At 46.2% G+C, this 23,444-nt stretch overlaps 1 long non-coding RNA gene across 1 annotated transcript; it reads left to right on the forward strand.

The window, feature by feature from the left end:
• LOC125760370 (uncharacterized) lies at positions 1–23,369 on the forward strand. Its single transcript, XR_007417941.1, has 3 exons — positions 1–90; positions 19,481–20,463; positions 20,498–23,369. It is a non-coding gene; the product is annotated as an uncharacterized LOC125760370 (long non-coding RNA).
• Positions 23,370–23,444: the final 75 nt, after the last annotated feature.

Here is a 23,444-nt window from a genome sequence, read left to right on the forward strand (position 1 = left end):
TCACAGTGGGGAACGTGGATCGGTGTAGCCACCGGCCTGTATAGTGTATCTCACGAGGCGACCCATCGGTCTTTGCAGCGCGCCAAAGAGGTAGGTACACTGAATGCGTTGCACGTGCACGTCTGTATATCTACGGGTGCAAGGGACAGCTTGGCTGAAGCTGTATCAGCCCTTTCCTAGAAATGTCGCGAAGCGCGGTCAGCACTCGCAACTTTTCTCTTTGGTTCGGCTGACTATATGCGCCGCCATTGTTTCACGACGGTCGCTGTAATTAGTGGCGCACATGCGATATATATATATATATATATATATATATATATATATATATATATATATATATATATATATATAATATATATATATATATAAAAACTGTTCACCGGAGCTTTAGCTTGAAGGATTCCAAGTTCTGTGTTCCCCCTGAAAGCGGTTTACTAACTTTGCAGTGTCGCAGCCGTTTTGGAATGGCCCTTCAGAATGTTGTCAGACTGAACCAAGGTGCGGTACTGGGTTGGTTACAGCGGTTGATGTTACATGAAATTAGCTCCGTAGTTCCTTTTCATCCTTACTCTGCTTTCGCGCTTTACCCATCAACAGATTGAAGGCATTGTAGTATAGGGTGGTAATTTAATTATAAAACCCAGACTCGGGTCTTTACCAGTGCTGTTAACTTTATAGAAGATTTATTTCGACTAAAACAGCAAGACATCTTCAATACTTGCCCTGCTCTTCAGCACCTGAACGTATCGTTAGGCCCGCCACGTTCCTAAGAGTCCACGCAAAAAAAATTTTGGCGTGCGTTTGACGCCCATTTTGCTAATCACTGTTATACCTTATGCGAACAAGCTGACAGCTAGTCCGCTTTATGTGAACTGGTATATACGCTACCTATGCCTGTTCTGTAGCTAGTAATATCACTCTCACTGTTTAATAACCTGCAGCTATAACCACAGAATCAAAAGCGCCAAGCAAACAAGGGACTGCAATGAAAAAACGCACCAACGTTGTCAAATTTTGGTGAAGTAGGTGTTTTTAACAAAAATAAATAATAAAAATGGGTGTTTTTCTCAAATAATCAAGGTTTTCAGCAAATGGGTCCCCCCGAAAAAAATTCCTGGCTACGGGCCTGGTTCACACGCGCTACGCCCCCGGGGGCGGCCGCGATACGCGCACGACGCGGAACGACAGATGATATTGTTCGACGTCGCACGCACGCTTGCTGCGTAGCTGGAAAAGCACTGCGAAGCGGAGAGCAAGCGAAATGTGTCTGTCCTACGGCGAGGCTTTTAAAGGGACCCCGAAACGGTTTTCATAATTTTGCAGGAAAGCATTAACCCTGACGGCCAAGTCCTTCGGAGCATTACCCCACCCATTTCAACGCCCGGCATAAAATGCCTTGTTTATTGATCGGTTTTGAATGTTCCCATCGCTACAGATCGAAGAGGCGCTGCCAAATCCGGTATTCAGCCGCCACTGGCCATGGCACATTTAAATGGTTGAAGCGCCGTCACAAGGGCGGTCGGTCTGATTGGCTGTCCCACAAACGCCACGGGTAATTTTTTTGAAAATTCTGAACAGATATTCGCATTATTCGGAATATAATTTGCTATGCTAACAAAAGAGACGTCAGGAAGGGAATACACCATCACAATCCCCCTTTTTCACGACGCCCCGGCGCATGCGTTCTTCCCTAGCGGAGAAGTCGCGAAACGTCTCTTCATCTCGGAGGCTTTGCTTCTGGCAATACCGGTTGTCCCGGCCCCCTCCGAACCCCTACCAAAACGGCAGAGGGCAGCGCAGGAAAATGGAAGAGGCGGATTTACTACGTTTACTACACTTGGAAACTTTCGCCGAACAGCGAGCGTCGTTTGCCTGCGTTGCAGCGGGCTCCGCGTTGATGTGATTCGCACGACTAGTGTTCAATTTTTTTTTATTGCGAAAGCAATCTACAAGAACTCCAGGCGCTTTTTTACCGTCGCCGTCGCCGTCATGTTCTGTGTCAAGTCCAAATCAATCACATCGTCCAGCCCGTCGTCTGTTCTCTGTGCGACTAAAAGCGCTCGAGTACTACCGACGATCGCGGTTCAAGCAGTGAGGAAACGTGCCGTCCGGCACTGGCGCGCGAATAGCGCATGCAGTAGGGGCCGGATGAGCAGGGGGAGGAGGGGGGGGAGGGCTTTGGCAGACGAAAGCCAGAGCCACCCCTTCACACCGGGAGATTACTATTACGGTTCCCGTATTTACGCTTATAGGCGATCGCTGTCAAAGCTTTTGATTGACCCTAAACTTCTCGTATTTTGCTCGGCTTACCATCGGCTTACCAAATATGTGTGAGAGGCCAGCTGCCGAGGCTTTTCATGGGATCTGGTGGATCAGAGCTCAAAAGGCACTGGGAGAAGGCCGCAGCAGTTGGAGCTGGTCCTGACCACGTGTATGCTGTAAGCCTGACCGCCTGGCTATATCGGTGAATGAGTCGAGGAAGATGAGCAGCGCTAAAAAAGATGGTAAAGTTTACACCGTCTGAGGCTGGCCCTTAAACACAACGTTAAAAACTGACTAAGTGATTCCTTGAGTCCTTTTTTGGCTTTAAGAGCCCTTTAAGAACTATTTTGGACAGCACTTTGGGACTCTGATCTGACAGGTGTCGCCTGTCTCGCTCACAAGGACACCACTACTGAAGAGCTTCTTCATTCATACATTGCCTCAAAAGATGCTTGCATCGGGCTCAGCGTTTCAGAAAAGGTCGTAGGTGGTACAAAAAAAAAAAACTGAGGCCAGCTCCGCACTAGTGGTGCCAAGCCTGAAGGAACGGCAGAGCTGGGCGGCCTTTCTTGTTTCGATTTATTTTTCTCTTTTTTTCTCCCTCTGTTACTTTCTCTTTTCTCTCTGTTTATTTTTTTCGATTTCTTTTATTGTCTCTGTTTCTCTCTATGTCTATTTCTTTCTCTCTGTTTCTCGCTCTTTTATCCTTTTTGTCTTTCTTCCCTGTCTCTCTCTCTCTCTCTATTTCTTCCTCTGTCTTTATTTCCTTCTCTCTCTTTCTTTCCCTTTCTGCCTCGCTCTCTTTTTCTATCTTCTTTTGTCTGTTTCTTTCTTTCTCTCTCTCTGTCTATTTCTTTCTCTGTCTTTTGTTTTGCTCGTTTTCTTTCTTTCTGTTTCTCTCTTTTCTCTCTCTCTCTCTCTCTGTGCTCGTTCTCCCACCCATCCGAGTTATTGCATCCCACGCCGGACGCACGCGTTCGGGGAGCGAAGCAGAAAAGGAAGAGGACGAAGAGAGCTCGCGCCAGGCACGGCTTCTTGCACGCATCTCCGCTGTTGCGAAGCAGAGCTGATGTGAAAGCTTCCTGTATCCGTCTCTGTGAGCAGCTTCCTGACTCTAATATGTCCCGCCATATGATTTACCTGCTGCACTCGCTGTCACAACATCAAATAAAAATGACAAGGCATTTTTCTTGCTTCATTGCTGGTTGATGATTTTGTGCGCTTTCCCGCAGTTTTCCCCCCGTAAGAGATCTTCAGGTAAGTTTGGAATATGATCGATCCTTAAGGGGTCCCTGAATAATTTGTCCAGTATACCGCCGAAAAAGGAACGTTGGGGACAACGATCACCAACGTTCCAGTGGTCACCACACCACTGGAAGGCCTTTATGGTGGGCCACTATGATAGGTACACGACGCCCATTATGGTAGGCCACTCTATGCCACTGGAAGGCCTGTATGGTGGGCCACTATGTTAAGCACTGAAGGGTTTACTATGGTAGGCTGCTCCACGCCACTGGAAGGCCGCTATGGTAGGCACTAAGAGACCATTAGAAGGCCCTATAGTGGACCCCTATGTAGGTAGGCCACTATGGTAGGCACTGAAAGGCCAGAATGGTAGGCCGTCCAGCAGCACGGCGCGCAGACCGCTCACCAAGCGCTGGCGCGGCGTTAACCTCGGTCTCTGTGCGGCGTCGGCTACTTGCTACTTGCTATGGTGCGCCACTATGGTAGCCACTGGAAGGTCACTATGGTACGCCGCCCTACGTCACTGGAAGGCCTTTAGGTAAGGCCACTATGGCAGGCCGCACCAAGCCACTGAAACGGGACAATGGCCCGCCACTATGCCAGACAGTAGAAAGCCACTACGTTAGGTTGATCAGCGGTACGGCGCGGCCGTCGACCATCCCGGAATTTCTGCAACATATAACGCTAGTGCGTTAAAAAAAGCAAGGCAAACACTGCACACTGTGCTTGCCCTCATTCCGGTTCTTATTGTTAACGACGTTCATTATTGGCCGGTATACCTGACAAATCATTCCAGGATCCATTAAAGGTGATCACATTCCAAACTTATATCAACAGGTCTTACGCGGGCAAAAACTGCAGGAAAGCCTACAAAAAACAACTATATGTTTCAAGAAAAATACGTTTTCAGTTTTATTTCTGCTCTGATCGGGAATGTCATAGATAAACTATTTGGAGGGACATATTTACAATCAGCTAGGTGGTTATAGTGACGGAGCATTACAGGAAGCCTTCAAGTTAGCTTTGCTTTCTGTCTACTAGACGTGCCATTTTTCTGAAAAGCTCAGACACTTGCAAGCATCTTTTCAGGCGAAATGCATCGTAAAGCAAATAATGTATGAATGAGGAATCTTTTTAGTAGTGTTGTCCTTGTGAACCACACAACCGACAATTGTCACATGGCAGTGCCCAAATGCGTCAAGTGGGGTTGAAAAACGTTACGGTTTCGACGCAAATGCGAAGCAATGAATGCGAGAGCAACACATCGGAATGTCATACGAAAGGCTAGCAGCTCACTCTTAAAAGCAAACATGGCCGGTGAAGCAAGCGCAGTGAACTATGCCTTCAATGAAACCTTTGTAATGGAACACAACACGTGCAAAACTACGAGCCATCTGTTGAAGCCCCGTCAAGAGATAAGCGCGTGAGCGCAGGCGACCACGCCCTGTAGTACGGAGTCAAAGGAGCGCAGCCGCACTACGGCGGAAGACGGGTGGGCCAACACCCTTTAAAGGGCGTCCTTTAGAGTGACTCTAGCGTCCTTTTGCCCTTTGCGCCATCTCGCGGGTGATAGTGAAGGAGTCTCCGCCACGCTGAAGCACCTGAGACTACTACCAAGGTAGTACCAAGGACGTACTACCAAGGGTCTATATGCAAATCTGCGTACTACAAAATGTTTATGCATATAGCTCGCCCTTAGGAAGCTAGAGAAATTATGCCTTCGTGGCCGAGTGGTTCAATGCGTCGCGCTGTGGAGCGAGGGGTAGCAGGTTCGAATTCCCGGTCGAGCGCTTCGGAAAAGTTTTCTTCTGGACTACATACCTACATATATACACCGGCTGTCCCAGCTATCTTTAGACAAGTATTAAGAAATACAATATTAGAGGCAGACGAGTGAAATCAGTTGCGCATTACTGACAGGCATGCGCACTACAGACACTTTTTGTTTTGTAATTATTTATTTGTTAATTACGATTATTCAACTAAACTGCTAAATATTGACTTTAGGCAAGAAATGCGACATGCAAAGCTCCAGAGCCTCTTCAGAAACCCCCTTTCATTATTTGCGATAAAGCAAGTCTCACGTATACCAATTTTTCTGAGCTGCAAAGAAAGCCCGCGAAATACAAAAAAATATTACACCTTCTCCCGCTAAAGGGGATCATGAGGCGATGCAAAGCCGGAGAACTTGCACGATCGCGTTCCGTTGGCGTTCGTTGGGCATGCTACCGACCTCGCGTCGTGGAACGCGAAGAGGAACGCTACGCGCGTCGTGTCTTGCCTCTAGTCTGGCAGTTAATTCTCACAGGGCGAGCGGGGAACGCGGTCGACAGGCATGCGAGAGGGGGGCAGCGTAGGAGAAGAGAGAGAGGGGAGGGGACGCGCATGCGCTGGCGCTCATCGCGGCGTTGCGCAGGAGAGAATTTCGGCATGTCGAGCCCGCGTTTCAGAGGAGGAGTGGAGAGGGGGAAAGGGGAGAGGGGGAGTGGAGAGGGTTCTCGCATACGCAGTAAGGGTGGTCACGCTGCACACCACCACCAGCACCACCGGTTTGAACTCCGCTATAAGATGCTTCGCATCTAAAAAAACCACGTGACTAGCGTATTCGCGCTCAGCGAAGGTGCTGCTCTCAGCCGTGGTTTGAGCGAACGAAATTAGCTGCGGCCGCGACTCGCTGGCTCCGTTGCAGTGGTAGGCCGACAAGTTGGCGGTGGTTTCTTGGCCCGCGTCAGCCAGTTGGCGCGCGTGACGGTGCAAGTTGTTGTGAGTGCGGGCCAAGAAGCCACCGTTCCCTTATCGGCCTACCGCTGCAACGCAGCCAGCGAGTAGCGGCCGCAGCTGATTTCGTTCACTCAAACCACGGTTGATAGCAGCACGTTCGCTACGCGCGAATGCGCTAGTCACGTGGTTCTTTTTGTATTTCGCGGGCTTTCTTTGCAGCTTGGAAAAAAATGGTACACGTGAGACTTTCTGTATCGCAAATAATGCAAGGGAAATTCTGAAGAAGCTCTCGAACTTTGCAAGTCGCATTTCTTGCCTAAAGTGAACATTTAGCAATTTATTTAAATATTCCTTATTTAACTGATTAATTAATTACAAAACAAAAAATGTCTGTTGTGCGCAAGGTGACTGTCAGCAATTTGCAACTGTTTTCACTCGTCTGGCTCTAATATTGTATTTTTTAACCCTTGGCTAAAGATAGCTGGGTCACCCGGTATATGTAGGTTGCATATACAGGGTCAGGGTGTTTCAAGAAATGTACCAAAATTCTCAAAAATCAGGAAAATTAGATAATTGTCGGATGCTTTCACAGTTACTTTTTCTGTAGCCGCAGGCACCTCAAGATGGCTAAAGATATCATTTGGGACAGTAATTAGGAAAGCTAACTTAATTAACGTTTTAATTAGTGGAGTTAGGCGGGTATGTCAAATGGGAGAGTTGAAGTCCATCATGCGAAGAACCCATTGCGGCTTTGAGATTTCGAAAAAGTGGCCTCTAGAAATAATTACCAAGTAATCAAATTTAACCAAATTCAGCGGCTAAACCGAAACGCGGAAAAGCGCAACGGCCATATTCTTCTGAGACGGCCCCCGCAGGGGCGTCTGCGCGAGCAGGCGTTTGGTGTGTAGCGACACCACGGACCCGAGCTAACGGGGGGTTTCGACCCCTCCCACGTCTCGCCGTGCGTGGCTTTGCCGTGTCCGGGGAAAAGGGGATCCTGGGGGTTGAGCCGACGCCGGGTGATTGGACCTTTGAGGCCCCCCGGCAGAGGCAACACACCCCTTTGGCCCCGGCTTCACGTAGACGGCACCCCTGGGCTGACCCACCCAGGGGAATTCGGCAGTCGCCTTTTCCTATGTCTCTCTTCCTACATCTTCGTCTTTCGCTCTTACTTTAAATCTATCCTGTCATCTTCTCTCTTCCGTTTACTTCCCAATTTTCCAGGCGACGAGGGTTAACCTTGTGTAGTTATCCAACCTCGGATAGGTATATTTGGTTATAGCGGCGATGCATGGCTGACGTCTCCAAGTGTTATTCAACCTTGTAGCGTCCCCTTGTTGGGCTCGGTGGTGGGTGGCCACCATCGCCGCCGAACTTTACTAGTCTCGCATGGCAAACGCTCTGCCCTCACATCCTGATCGCTCCCTCAAAAGGTGGCGCACCGAAGATACAACATCACTTTTCGCTAAACAGAAGCAGGCTTTTCCCAAGTTCCACGTTGTGCACAGTAATCATGAAACCAAAACAGTCCGAACTATGTCACCATTTCTTGTCTCAAAGTCGCTGACGGATGCAATTGGCCCAGGCTATAAAGTTACGAAGATGGGAAGCGGAGATCTTCTTCTTGAAGTCCGCGACAAAGAACAGTACGATAAACTAGGACACCTTGTGGCTTTTGGCAGTTTTCCGATCTCTGTGACAGCACATCGCACAATGAACACTGTGAAGGGCGTAGTGTCCGACGAAGACCTAGTAGAACTCACTGAAGCAGAACTCTTAGATGGATGGAAAGATCAAGATGTAGTAAATGTCCAGCGCATCACAATCAGGCGAAACAACAACGAAATCCCGACGAAACATTTAATACTCACTTTTAATTCTGCTACCCTACCTGAGACTCTAGAAACTGGCTATGTGAAACTTCATGTTAGACCATACATCCCAAATCCGCGACGTTGCTTTAAATGCCAACGGTTTGGTCATGCGTCACAGAGCTGCCGAGGGCAGCTTACTTGTGCTAAATGCGGAACAACGGGCCATTCTGCCGAAGAATGCACTCACGATGAGACACACTGCGCTAACTGCGATGGAGAACACCCTGCATACTCCAGAGCTTGTCCAACTTGGAAGAAAGAAAAAGAAATAATAACGCTAAAAGTCAAAGAGAACATAACGTTCCGTGAAGCGAGACAACATCTTTCACCGTCCTTCGCTTTCAAAACGCCTTTTGCCGAAGTGGTGCGACAGGGGGCGGCACCACAACGGCCTATCGCGGTTGCCCGGACCACGCGCGTGCCGAGGCAAACGCCACCCGCTCCCAAGGTGGGAGTAGCCGAGGCTGCCCTGCCCACTCCGAATACGACCACACCAAACCTGACCACACCGGTGGCCACTACAAGCTCTAGCACCGTAGAGGCTAAGGAGGTCACGTCGACCTCCGGCGCGGTGGGGTCCAAGACTTCGTCTCCCCAGACGAAGTCTACGCGAAGTAGACATCAGTCTTTGGAACGGGCGTCCAATGCCCCGCAAGAGGCTATGGACACCAGTCCAAGTCAAATGGCGCAGACAGCGCCGAAGGAGCGGCGAGCTTCGCTCGACCGCTCCAAGAAAGACAGAACACCAATTACAGGGCCTGGCAAGGGCCCTGTTAAGTAAGCCTTAATCTACCACTCTTGAGACACACAGCACATTTTTTTTTCAACATGTACAAAATCATGCAGTGGAATGTCAGAGGATTATTGCCATAACCTAGACGACATCCAAGAACTTCTAAGCGAATTTAATCCAAAGGTGCTGTGTGTCCAAGAAACACACTTAACATGTAGGCAGACCAACTTCCTCCGACAACGCTTAATTTTCCGAAAAGATCGCGAGGATGCTGTCGCATCTTCTGGCGGTGTAGCCATAATAGCTGACAAAAGTGTGGCATGTCAACATCTCAAGCTCCAAACGGCCCTTGAGGCCGTTGCCATCCGAGCCTTAATTTGTGATAAACTCATTATCATCTGTTCCCTGTACATACCACCACATTATCACCTTCAGAAGCGTGAATTAGAATCATTAATAGGGGAACTCCCGGAACCATTTTTGGTTCTTGGAGACTACAACGCACACAGTAGCCTGTGGGGCGATTCTCGCTGCGATGCGCGAGGTCGTCTTATTGAGCAACTTCTGTATTCTTCTGGAGCATGTCTCCTGAACACGAAGGAGCCCACATACTTTAACCTTCATACTCTGCCATAGACCTTAGTATTTCATCACCGACGCTTTTACCGTATATTAAATGGAGTGTTTTTAAAAACCCGTATGGGAGTGACCACTTCCCGATAATCCTAAGTATGCCGAAACAAAATCAACTTCCGCCGCAAGTTCCTCGATGGAAGCTCGACTCAGCCAATTGGGAAGAGTACCGAAATCTTACTCACGTGACATGGGCTCAGATGTCCGCACTAACCATAGATGATGCTGTAAAGTATTTTACAGCTCTTATAATTTATGCTGCCTCGAAATGCATTCCCGAAACGAGCAGCACATGTCCCAAACAGCGTGTTCCCTGGTGGAACGACGAATGCAAGAAAGCACGCAACAAGCAAAACAAACCGTGGAGGATGCTTAGGGACTCTCCGACAGAGGAGAATTTAGAGAATTTTAAACATATAAAATCCTAAGGCAGGAGGACACGCCGACAGGCGCAAAAAGAGAGTTGGCAGAGGTTTTTGTCTAGTATAAACTCGTATACAGACGAAGGAAAAGTCTGGAATAGGTTTAATAAAGTAAGAGGGCGAGAAGCGTATTCACCCCCATTAGTAAACACAGAAGGCGACACCCTAGAAGACCAGGCGAACTTCCTGGGAGCACACTTTGAACATGTGTCCAGCTCGTTACACTACTCCGAAAGCTTCCAACGCTATAGGGCAAGAATTGAGGCACAGAAACTAGAACGGAAATGTGCAATATACGAGGCATACAATAAACCTTTCCAAATAGCTGAATTGCATTCAGCTCTAAACTGCTGCAACAAATCTGCCCCAGGCTCCGACCGTGTGGTATATGAAATGTTGAAGTTCCTACCTCCCGAATCACAAAAAACCCTCCTTTCCGTGTACAACACCATCTGGTTTTCCGGTGACATTCCTACTTCTTGGAAAGAGGCGATCGTCATTCCTATCCTTAAACAGGGAAAGGATTCATCTTTCGTTTCGAGTTACAGGCCCATAGCCTTAACCAGCTGCATGTGTAAACTTTTCGAAAAGATGGTCAACCGTCGGCTAATACATCTTCTGGAATCAAAAAGGTTACTTGACCCACATCAGTGCGGTTTTCGAGAGGGTCGATCCACAACTGACCATCTCATCCGCATTGAAACAAACATTCGCGACGCGTTCGTGCACAAGCAGTTTTTCCTTTCTGTCTTTCTTGACATGGAAAAAGCATATGATACAACATGGTGGTTTGGGATACTGAAGGACCTCTCAGAAATGGGTATACGTGGGAAAATGTTAAACTTAATAGAGAGCTACCTGTCCAACCGAACATTCCGTGTTCGTGTCGGCAACGTTTTGTCACGTCCATTTGTCCAGGAGACTGGAGTACCACAGGGTGGTGTGCTCAGTTGTACACTCTTTATTATAAAAATGAATTCCTTACGTCTGTGTATCCCACGCAATATGTTCTATTCAACTTACGTTGATGATGTACAGGTCGGATTTAAATCCTGCAGTTTAGCAATATGCGAGCGACAGGTTCAGCTTGCTCTTAATAAGGTGTCGAAATGGGCCGACGAAAATGGGTTCACCCTTAACCCACATGCGTTCTTTTTTCGAGGAAGAGAGGCCTGCACCTCGATCCAGATATATATCTGCAGGGCAATTCGCTGCCTGTAAGAACAGAGCATAAGTTGCTAGGTGTTATACTAGACACAAAGCTATCCTTTGTACCACACATAAAATACCTAAAAGACAAGTGTATGAAAACTATGAATGTTCTGAAGGTTTTGTCGCGTACATCATGGGGCAGTGACAGAAAATGCCTCATGAATCTGTACAAAAGTCTCATACTCACACGCCTTGACTACGGGGCCATAGTCTACCACTCTGCCACTCCGAGCGCTTTGAAGATGCTGGATCCCGTCCACCACCTGGGCATTCGCCTTTCTACGGGTGCTTTTCGGACGAACCCTGTACAGAGTCTTTACGTGGAATCAAATCAGTGGTCCCTTCATTTGCAGAGATGCTACATTTCTTTGGTATACTTTCTAAAGGTCAATGCAAACAGTGAACATCCCACATACAGTGCTGCAAATGATTTGTCTAATTCCGGTCTGTTTCATAACCGTCCTACATTGAGAGCGCCCTATTCATTACGTGTACGAGGTCTTGCCGAAGAAATCGGAGTGCCACTCTCTGGACACAATGTGATGGCACCCGCAGTACAACTGCCGCCGTGGCAATGGCAGCTGATACACTATGATGCATCATTCGAGGAAGTTACGAAGCGCGCGCCTGTTGCACATATCCGTACGTACTTCCTCGAACTGCAGTACAAATACACCTTTCCTGAATTTTATACCGACTCTTCAAAGTCTCACGCTGGTGTGTCCTACGCAGCGGTCGGTCCATACTTTTCGAATGCAGGTGTCCTTCACCCCAACACAAGCATTTTCACAGCAGAGGCTTATGCGATACTGGCGGCCGTTAAACGCGTTAAAGAAATAAACTTACACCACGCAGTAATTTACACTGATTCCTTGAGCGTTGTGAAAGCTTTAAAAACTCTGAAAAAGCACAGAAATCCTGTTCTTGTCTCGCTTTACTCTCTTTTATGAACAGTGTACACACTCAAACAACATGTAATATGCTGGGTACCAGGACACCGCGAGATCGGCGGAAACGTGGTGGCGGACCAACTAGCTGCATCCACCCACGACCACAGTCTCGCCAATACATCCATAGCTGTTCCTGCACTAGATCGTAAACCCTTACTAAAACAAAAGCTCAGGGCTTATTGGCAGCGCTCGTGGGACAGACAAACACATAATAAGCTACATGTTATCAAGCCGACTCTTGGAAACTGGCCACCGGTATCAGGCTCACGCCGCACACAAGTAACACTTACCAGGATAAGAATAGGACACACTTACAGCACACATACATATCTTCTGTCCGGCGGTGACCCACCCAGGTGTGAAAGATGTGGAGAACTACTCACCGTGCTCCACATCCTGATCCAGTGCAATGAAATAGACGCAATCAGGAAAAAGCACTTTTTATTACCCTACCGACAGCAACTCCCACTACATCCTTCCATGTTCGTCGGTAGGGAACTCCTATTTAATTATGAATCATTGTTCGCGTTTTTAAAAGATGTAAATACCTTTCACGTCATATTTCCAGGCAACCCGTAGCACGACCTATGAGTAGTGGTTGCTGCTGCGGTGGCTACATTCAAGACAGCATCTGCCTCGCGGCCCTTGGACCCAAGGGCTGTTGACGAGGCATTCGTGCTAACGCCATCTATCCATAGTTTTAATATCATGACCACTTATCATTGAGCCTCAATGCACATATGTCACGTCACCCTCATAATTTTATTACTTGTATGTTTTACCCGCCTGTAGCGCGAGGAATTTTAGGCCCCTATACAGCCACCTAACATCACGATTGGTCACGTCCGGTATCAGGTCCTGGCGCTCTTTGGCCATCAGTGGCCCTTGCGCCATAAAACACCATATATCATCATCTTCTGAGACGTCCGGAATGAGTGAGCGTCCTTATATCAACCATCAACCGACTTCGTTGTGTGGGTGCGCGGGCGGCGCTTGCAATTAAAACACGCATGACGCACATACATTAAAGAACACGGAAGAACTACACCTCTGTAATCGTTGTCTTGAACAGTGACGTCATTCTGGTCATCAGCTTGTTGCGCTCATTGGTGCTTCGGTTTCAGTTTCGCCATTGAATTTGGTTGGATTTCATTACGCCACAATAATTAGGAAGATAACCTGACCGGGTGGTGTTCCAGACTGCTTTCTCTAGAGATACGCTGGATGGCGCGCGAAATATTCATTCAATGTTTTTAGTGCAAATTTCGATAAAGGTTAGGTTCCTAAAGACTAGAAAACGGCACGAGTTATACCAATTCAGAAATTTGGTGATTAGCATTCTGTGGTAAACTACAGGCCGATTTCTCTATAGTACACTGCCAGCAAGGTCGTCGAACACTTCGTTTTTAAACGCGTGAGCTCGTTTTTCGAAAGGAAGAACTTTTTCGCGAGCAGCCAACATGGTCTCCGGCGGGGCCCATAGACGGTGACGCAGCTGCTTCATATTACGAACGAATTTTTCGCAACGCTGGACAAATGTAGGATCTGATGTAGGATTAGATTAGTAGGCTCAGGGTCAATTACGCTGCCTACACGGCCGAGTAATCTCAACACCACAAGCTAAGCGAATTTGCAAGAAGCAGCAGATATAGTAGGGCAGCATTTCTTTACCATATCCAGCTTAGCGAACTGTTCGGCAACCTTCTTAAAGGAAACAGTTCACCGAGAAATAAGCGCTACCGACAGCACGAAGTTCCTATAGATTTTATAATAGATTTCATAACGCGCCATTATGGAGTATCGTAGGGTAAAATAAAGATCGATTTGAAATTTCGACACAAGAAAATCAACTGCAGCATGAGGAACAATCCTGCGGAAGTGCGACCGCAGTTTATTCTATGTTGCCACCTTTTTAAAGCGTTTTTAGATTTTGAACCAAAATTTATAGTTTTGTGTTTGCCTTTGGGAGGACAGTTTAAAAGGGCCCATCAAGTGTGTTGACAAAAAAAAACTGAAACTAATTATAATATAACTACCAAACTTACCTAAAATACGCCCGTCACGCCAACACTCATAACTACTAAGCCAACCTACTAAAAAGAAATGGCTCGACGGCATTACAGCTGTTTACGCAGGCTGTGCAATGAACGAGGATCTTAGCGCTATCATCAATATTAGGTATACTTATAACCTGAAAACCGAAAAATGTGTCGTTTCGGAAAGTTACATTTCCAATGAAATAATATAACATTAAAACTTGTCTATCGTTTTCTATTACCCTAGTTATTGCACAGGTTAACATCTAAGCAAGGAGCATGGAAAGCCTTAGCGGAATATATTTATTTGTGCAAAAGTTATGAGCTACTGCGCCACAAAAACCGACTGAAATTTGGGTTTCGAGAAAAGCAAGATTTAAATTTTCCAAACATGTCATTTTCAGTGTTCCGATAACGAGACCTGTCTTCATCAAGACAAAAACCCTGACGAACACAGGTCGTCTACACAAAACGTTCGCCCCAGCGACATTCCCTGCTCAAGGGTTTCTCATCAGTGCAAGCATCTGTCTTCCCCTGAAATTATCGCTTGTTGGGTGTACGTAGGAAATGCGATAAGCTGCTATCACGTCCACGTTAACGCACCCCGGAATGCACTAGGAAAAGCGTCACGCAACGGTTCTATTCACGTGAACGCGCATTCAGAAGGTTCAGAGAACCTTGACTCAGTCAAGCAAACTCTAATAGTCACTACACAGGTGTGAACACTAGTGAGCTCGCTGTACAGGTGCCACTCCAAAGGAATGGGCGTCTGACGCGTGGTCCATGAAAGGCTACCTGGCTTGCTCCACAGTGACTTCAGTGTTCGCATACTATATACTCAGAAAGTCTATGCGCTTGCGAGACGCACTACATCAACGTTTCCGTACCAGCAGTGCTGGGCAGTATCGAAGATACATGTATCTAAGATACTATCTTAGATACTCTATGGGTATCTTGTATCTGTATCGTGATACATCTCGAAAGACGAGTATCTGTATCTGTATTTCCGATACATTCGATAATGTATCGTGTATCTAAAGATACAAGATACTTCTATCGCAACACAACCGTGCGAAACAATAATCACTGGCCAAGCTCCGCTTTTCAAGCTGGTACTGGTGCCAATAAGCCGTCTCTGAATAAGTCTAAGGGCAGTGACGCAATTTTATTTTTCCGCCAGAGTCCTCCAGTGAGGGCAGAAGATGAGGAAGACAAGCGCGCGGACGTCTACGCCCAGCCCACGTACCTTTTGATGATGATGATGATGATGATGATGATGATGATGATGATGTGCCTCAACACATGGCTCATACCCACACTGGGAGATTGGCCAAGAATTGTAGATATGAAGATTTAAAGTTATAACTACTGAGTTAACGCAAAAGACAAGCAATCATAAAAAAGAACGAGTGCAATAATTATTTGTACATTCAGCCCAGACTTCTCATCCTAACTAGAAATTAGAATAACGTACCTTTTGTTTTGTCGATTTCTTTTCTTTTAGTTGCACCAATGCCGCGACACTTGCTCTTAGCAACTGTCCTGCGCCGCGTACTCCACCGCGTACAGCGTCCATCGCGCAAATTATGATGTTGCTACAGTGTCGTTATTGAAGATTCTCTTGCGTCTTGCTCCGTAACGAAATGTGATGCGTGCAAGAATGGGGTTGCTTTGTGTTTCGTGGATTTTACGTATCAGCGATTTGAAGGATCTCGTGGATGTAAAGCTTGACTTGCATGCAAGGAATGAACTTATATGCGAATAAGATTGTAACAACTTTAGCGCCACAGGTACTGATGCTAGATCTAATAGAGCAAGCATTTACCTAACAGAAATTATCTTGGCGTACCATATTTTTCACTTCCTGCTACATTTATACAAATAATTCATGAAATCATAATTTGATTATTAGCACAAGTGCATTTTTGCTGTCATTTTGCCTCCCATACATTATCTAGGTCTCTGTACTGTTCTCCCGGTCTGGTCACTGCAGTATGTCTTTTGTAACGCATTCCCAAAATAAGATCTGTGCTTTATTCTTCTAACTGTCTGCTTTATATTTCTACTACTGTTTACCCATTTACACGTTGCCAAGGCGATTTTAAAAACAAATATATAATTATGTGGGCGTGCCTTGAGTATACAGTTACAAAGCATTCTGCTTATCGCTTAGGAAAATAGCGAAACTGAGTTTGAATTATAATAATGGAAATCATTAGGAGCCATCTTAAAGATGTTAGGAAGGGGATTCGAGAAACCTTGTTTTACTGAATGCTCCGTTTTACTCGTGAGCGTCCCAACGATCCGTTTCAGGCAATTCCTCATAGGCACTGAATTTTCTATTGTCTTAATAGGTAAGTCTACGATACTTCATGCTCATAGCTATTAAGGGCGCCGTCTGTATTGTGTTTCTGTACTCATTCAACGTGAACGTTTGATACAGAACCACCTCTCTATTTTACTTATATTAGTTTTCCTGTTTTAGGCCTTTATAAACATTTTTCGTATTACTAATCGCCACCTAATGGGAGCTGTAAGCGGCAATAGCGCGAATAACGGCGCTGCCCTCCGACGCTTTGTGCAACTACACAATACGTCTAGGGACGTTTCTCTGTTGCACGTGCTTTCTCGTTGAAGAAAAATTGCTAAAAGATTGCACGTTAGTGAGTATTTCAACAAAGAATCCTTTACGCCAGCAGATAAGTAGAATATGAAAATTCATTGCTGTTTTACGTCATCTACGTATACACTAGGGGTCTCAAACTCAGCTTATAGCCAGCGGGTCACAGTCGCGAAATTTAGTTCCAAGCGCCGGCACAGTGAAGATGGTGGGAGAGAGTTTGAACGAAATGACGTTGCCATTCGAAAGGAAGCCTTTCCCATGTCTCATATATAGGTCATTTCTGAAGGGGACTTGGAGTCAGGATTCGAGAAACATCGATACCGATGTACACAAGGAGTGAATTCTGGACGCGGATTCTGAAATATAGAGTTTTTGTTCCACGGTTATGTTTCAGCACATGGTGACCACATGTTCCTCACGAAAGGAATGCTTGAGACCTGTCATGTCCGTGTAGCTCACGAGCATATTTATCTAGAAAATAAAAACAAATGGGACGAAGATGGTCATGCGTGCGGGCGGGGCCGCTAGCGAAAGGTCTCAAACCCTTAGTATGCACCATACGCCCCCCCCCCCCCCTCCAATAAAATAAAATCGCTACCAGCGTTGTTGCTGCTGTACACCTGCCCGGATATACGGTATTGTGCAAACTGTCTTTTACGGACAAGGTAAAAGTCCACGCCGGTATTTGCGCCGTCATGCGAAGGCTTCTGATAGAAGTTATTGTGATTATATGGCAACCCGCTAGCTGGTCGGCAAGCTAAGCAGCGACTCCCATTAATTACAAAAATGACAAGCAAGAACCGCTGTCAGTGAAGCGTATAAAGAGTTGTCCGGTGAAGAAGCTAAAACAAACCCCAATAAGTTGTTTTGGAAGGAAACTAATGTGCTTTGAGCAGGAAGGGCAAAACTTTTGAGAAGCTAACAGACAATTCATTAAAGTGAAACAAAAAAGGTCACAGTTAGGAAATTTTCAAGAAGACATTTTCGTGCATAGGCGTTCGCTGCTACGTTATATGGATCTGTTATAACAAATTACAGAATGTATCGAAGTATCTTAAGATACAATTGCCAAGTATCGTATCGGATACAATTATTGCGGCAGTATCTTGTATCTGTATTTCCAATACTTCTTGTCTGAGTATCTTGTATCGTATCGCGATACAATTTCAAAGTATCTTTGCCCAGCCCTTCACGGTACCAGTGACTTGCTGCACTTCGATCACCTTGCATCAAGCACGATTCATTCAGGTAATCTCTGGTTAGAGGCTACCAACGAAATCAAGTCAGTGAAGCGGTATACTATATTTGTACATCGATGAGCCTATCATAGACAGATTCCGAATTCATTATATTAATGGAGCCAATATTACGGATATATTGTTTGCTATATGCAAGGTTCCGTGTAAGCTCTAAAATAGACAATATGTTCACCACCTTGCTAAAATTGTTACTGCGTGGAATTAACGTAATAATGAACATAGTGATGCTTGAATACTTGCAAATACAAGTTTTCCATTCTTTTTCATGGAAACTCTTGCGTAAAATCCGCAACTGGAAAAGAAAGAAAAACGGGCTTGACATGCAGTAAAGTGTCTATTTTTAAAACCAACTTTGAGTGCAAATGTGGGGAGCGCATGTGACTGTTTACCGTGCCATTAGTTCTAACTGGATAAACTCTTGATGCAATTAGAATTAATAGTCGCAAATCCCGAAACCTGTTAGGCTTTGACCTTCGACTTCACTTTTATTTAGTTGGCTGCATTACGTTGAGATTTCCTCTGCAACAAGGTTCATAACAGACATAATTTGCTGTATTGTTCTGATGTGTTTGACGCGGTTTAAGGGGCCTTACCACTCGGCGCTGCCGTGAATGCCACCGCATTGCTTTTGCAGGCCCGCATTTCGGTATTTCTGTGATGTGTCGTTTCATTAGCAACCCAGTTTATAACCTTTCATTTGGTTTTTCTCTGCGATTTGTTTGACCTAGCTTAATGGACCTCACCTCTGAGCTCTTCTGTTCAAGCCGCTACTGTTCATGTCCTGTATTATGCAGTGTAGGTACGACAATAAACATTCGAGAATAATAATATTTAATATTGGTTTATTAGTTATGGTAATGTACGCATCTGTCTGCGTAGGCGTGCGCACGGGGGGGGGGCAGGGGGGGCGGCCGCCCCCTCTATTCACCTAAGAGGGGGGGCGCAGTGCCCCACACATTGACATAATAAGGAGGGGGGGGCGCTGCGACTCGGGAGGGGGGCCGCAATGTCAGCGCCATACATTGACATAATTGGGGGGGGGGGGGGAACCCTGCACTGAAGGGGAACCCTGCGCATGCCTATGTCTGTCTGTACAGATAACACGAATAAAGGCATAACTCGCATAAAACGAACTAAAGAACGAAGCCTGTGGACTACTGGAGTAAAAAAGGTAAACTTGGGGACACGAGAGATGAATGTTTATTGGACACACACGCGTCCATACGCGTCCATACTCCCCTTTATGTAGGGAAGTATGTTCAAGTTTGAAGAGTGCATTGGTAAGTGCGTTGACTTACACATACGAACCAACTCGCGTACTATTTTAGTCCCGTTAAAATGTAGAATTACATGCGAGCTGACTACCGTAGTAGGGACCAACGAAAAGAATGAGCGCTCGGCGTAAGCAGTCCATTGAAGCGCGCTGGCTTCATCATTGCCGGATAAAGCGCTAGTGTTCTTAGATGTTGGCTCCTTCTTCTGGCTAAAAGCGAGATTGCTTTCCTCTTAGTGCAGGCAATATCCACAAGGCTATGACGACCACGGCGCAGCTACTGCTGGCGGTTCTGCTCGTCCGGGTGGCCTGGTGTCGTCCGCCGAGCCAGCCTTCGTCCACGGCGTTGCCAGTGACGCTTCGCCATGACGAGATAGGCGATTGTCTATGGGGAACTCATGTGCGCAAGCGTTGCCAGGACTGTGCTGTGCTGACCAAGAGCTCTAAAGCGTACCGCATGTGCTGTTTCGACGACCCTGGAAACAGCACTGAGTCCGTGCGTGCCTATTGTGAGCGTTTGCTGGACTACACCGTCTGAAGAATTCTCACGTCGGACCCGACGATAAATTTCTCATGGATCTGGGCATTGAGAGAAAGAGAGCTGTGTTACGCTTTTAGACTCTGACAAAATGTGTGCGCAGTTGTGTCACAAATGACTCACGTTCCACATGTTTCGTTCTCAACGTCACTCATTAGAACCGATACGCGGCATCGTATCACGGGACATGTCGCCATAACGGTACGCGGTGTTAGGCACCTGGTGTGACCTTTGTGGAAACACAGAACGCGTTCGGTACCTCGTCTTTCAAGGGTATTTTTTTTATTTCATCTCTCGGCGTTCCTTCAACTTCGTAGAATAATAATTGTTGGGGCTTTACGTCCCAAAACCACGATATGGTTATGAGGGCTCCGGAAATTTCGACCACCTGGGGTTCTTTAACGTGCACATAAATGCAAGTACACGAGCCTCTTGGATTTTGCTTCCATCGAGATGCGGTCGCCGCGGCCGGGATCCGATCCCGCGAAATTTCGTAGACTTCATTATACACGTACTGTTCGCCTGCATTTTCGCTCAGCATATCAGACGATCAGACAAAACGGTAATTGGCACAGGGATGTCAAACCATAGACTGCACTTACTTTAGGAACCTTGTTTTGAGAACACCAAAGTTCTTCATGTTTTTTCGGGTTACTTATTGCGCTGCTAAATAAAAAAAAACGTTACTCATTTCTGCCAGCGGAAGCGTGCACAAGGCTTCAGATCTTTTTTCATATCGCCGCGAGCTCAGAGCTCTGCATAAAATGGGAGCTATTTGATTTCCAAGAACATGTGACAACTTGTACGAGCTTGACTGCACTATGTATGCGCATCTGCTAAAGATAGTGCGCAAGAAGCAAGAAAGAAATGGAAATTATGTATAGAACGCCGTACATGTGCGTCTGCCTCAATGGCACTAGCCATCTATTTCAGTGCGTTAACATTCCGATACCGTCTAGTCAGAACCTCACCATCCTGGCAGTGTATCGGACACCGTTTTTCTCTCCCCAAATTCTGCCCCATTCCGCCGTAGTCGTGAAAAGTAGAGTAACTCGGATAACATGGCGGAGCTTTAGAACTTCTGATCTGGACACTTATGGAGCCGGCTACTCTGTGGAGCACTTCACATTTCGTTCTTCGGTCTTCGTTCAGTTTCAGAGTGATGATGCCTCGAAGTGCTGCGAGGCCATGTTTTTAAAGGGGTTTTCGAACAACCTCACTCTCGGCGCTTATTGCCCCGCGAATCGACTGCCGCAAAAATGCTTAGAACGCGTCAAGTGCCAGCGGAGTTACGGGGATTTTGTCGCGCGCATTAATTAAAAGCTTTTTTTTTTCCTCTCCTATCGTCGAGATGAGTGCGCTGAAAGCCACACGTGGGGCAGTGACAAGGACGCGAGAACCTACGTCAGCGCGCGCTCACGAACTTCAGCGCGTTTCGTTTTCTCTCGGAATGCGTCGCCTCATTTTAGGTGTAATCGAAAGCGTGCTAGTATCGCTGCTCTATAATCCTAACACACTACAGATCGCAGTGCTAGCACGTGACGGCGCCCCGTGGCAATCGCGGTAACTGTGCAGCACAAGCAATGCTCAAATCGGCCAATGGCCGCGACGTTCCCTCCATTGTCGTAGTCACGCCACTCGATGACGTAATAAGGGCGAGCAATTTCTAGCTGCCTCTCAAACGTAATTGCAGATTCCCTGCTTAGCCGAAGGGGTACAATGCTTGGCTCGCACGTTCACAGAAGCCTCGAATACCGGTCGGCAGCGTTTTCTGACCATGTTCGAAAACTGTTGCAGGGTCGTTAAGTAGTTGCACTAACCGGACAAAAGACAGCTAACGAGGAGAAACACTGAGAATGTTAAAGCTCCGTTCATGGTTACTTAAGATAGTTAAGCTAACTGCGGAAGCTTAGAATTTTGTAAAATAATATTACTGAAGGTTTTGTAGAAATTCAAGAACAGTTCCATCAGAAGCGAGCAAATATTTGTCTCTTTCGCAGTATAAATAATGGGAGCAATTTGACTAGACGTCTTCACTAAGAAGGACGTATGTCGCTTACGAACGAACACAATTTGCCTTCTCCCAGGCTGTCGCTGGAAAAGTAAGAAAGCTATGCTGGCTTCTGGGTATTCGTATTGCTAATTATCATCATGAAAAGCCGCGCTCGTGGCTGTTGGCTGCACGACAGAAGGCAGAGAAAACCTCTATCGGTGCATCGATCGTTATTGATGACAGTCGGATGGAGGCCGTCTAGTCCTTGGATTTCACTGGTCGTTTATGTTCCTCTCATCACCCGGTCCGCTGAGCCACGTCAGAGCATCACTGGCCGCGCCCTCATACGGCGCATTGTGCTAGTTTAAAGGTGCCGTACGTCGAAACATCTGAAAACATCGCGAGTCTGAGCTAGTGAAGGCGTTGTCGAGTGCTTTTTATACGTTTATTGCGTAGATTTGTTTCGCGATATGGGAACTGAATTCAACATTGAGCCGAAATGTGAATACGGCTAAATATGATGCTTTGTAGAAGAGTGAAAATTCGCCAGTGAATGATTTCTTTCCTTCGATTTCAAGATTGCGAAATCAATAAAGCAATCTCGACAGTTATGCAGCTTTGCAGTGTAGATACCAAAAAGCAGTTCACGGTAGCTTCACAGAGTGGCCAGCAACAAGCTTCCGTTTGTATCCGTTTATGCAAACGAAATTGTGAAGGCTTCGCTAATGAGCGCTGTTTAGTTCTGTGCAAGCAAGTGCTAGTGGACCGTTGCGAAACGGAAAATGCTGCAGCATAGACGAGTTGAGCAAACTACAAGCAGCTTTTCTGCACAACAAAAACCCATGCGCAATGGCGGTGCCTTCCGCCCCCGCTGCAATTGCTGTGTACAATATCGTTTTCAGTGTTTCATCATGGCCGGACCATAGGTGTGTCTCTCCGCCTCCCATTGTGCATGAATATTTGTTGTGTCAATACGAATATTTGTTGCGCGAACATGAATATTTGTTGTGCAGGTAAGCTGCCGTGTAGTTCTTACAACTGGTTTATAGCCCATTTTCTAGAGAAAATGTTGGGGTTGTCACACTTGAAATATGCTGTTGTATCTGCTGAGTTACCCATTTCATGCGTTCGTGGAGTGAGTAAGAGCCAATCGAGCCGTGAACTTCTAGCAATATTCACTGTCAGTGCACTAATGTTGTAAATAGTAAGCGCAGAAAAAGAGCCTCTGCCATTGCCTTCACTGCATTATTTTTTATAATAAGGACGTTAAAATACTTAGAAAACACGTCTTATTATAAACACCTTCACATTCAAATCATTTCAATACTAGTTTGTTCAAAACCATGTTTGTCTTGATCTTTCGCAGAAAATGCTATTTTTGTATTCAGAGCTGAGCGTTATCAATGCAACCTCACTGTGTGCCGTCGTTCTAAGTGGTCAGAAGATATTGCATTAAATGTTTTACTCTATATTTTATGTTTTTAGAGCATGTAAATTATTTATTGTTAATTATTTATTGCGATAATACTGCCGTGGGTTTCACGCAGTTCTACTGCGCTGAACTCAGAATATTGTGATAAGTATGGCTATAAATAAACTCTGTCTTCATAAATGCGATGTCCTTCCTTACGTCTTCTGTCGAAAAATATACTGTCTGTCGCAATGCTTCT

Source organism: Rhipicephalus sanguineus, chromosome 11, assembly GCF_013339695.2.
Source record: "Rhipicephalus sanguineus isolate Rsan-2018 chromosome 11, BIME_Rsan_1.4, whole genome shotgun sequence".
Classification (NCBI taxonomy): Eukaryota; Metazoa; Arthropoda; class Arachnida; order Ixodida; family Ixodidae; genus Rhipicephalus; species Rhipicephalus sanguineus.